Source organism: Arachis ipaensis, chromosome B05, assembly GCF_000816755.2.
Source record: "Arachis ipaensis cultivar K30076 chromosome B05, Araip1.1, whole genome shotgun sequence".
Lineage (NCBI taxonomy): Eukaryota > Viridiplantae > Streptophyta > Magnoliopsida > Fabales > Fabaceae > Arachis > Arachis ipaensis.
The window spans coordinates 23,290,032-23,290,556 of NC_029789.2; positions in this window are offsets into that span (position 1 = coordinate 23,290,032).

A 525-nucleotide genomic window follows, 5' to 3' on the forward strand; every position below is an offset into this window, starting at 1 on the left:
ATTTATACACAAAAAATATATAATATATATATATATATATCAAAATTTTATACCTATAAATTAATATAATTTATATTTATATTTTTTTAAATTTATATATATAAATTAATAAAATTTATTTATTTAAAATAATTTAATATTTATACTAATTAAATAATAATAAAAAATACTAAAAATAGTTGTTTCAAGAGTTTTTCATAAAATAAAATAGAAGTGAAAAGGATAGTGCTAAAGTACGCGGAGGGTGGAGGCGCAAAGTAGCAGGTGCAACTGTGAAGTGTGAAGTGTGAAGTAGTTGTTTATTGGAAAGCGTTAGAGAGAATGGAATCTCTTGTGTACGCCTGCCGCGACATCCGCCTCACACTTTGCTCATATATAAACTACTGTTTCTACAATAAAAATAAAATTTACGACATTAATAATTAGAATTTCTTTTCATCCATGCTTTATAAATAAGTGAAATTAGTTTTATCCTTATGAAACATCATTTTTATGTGATGAAAATATTTAGATATTAATTTTATT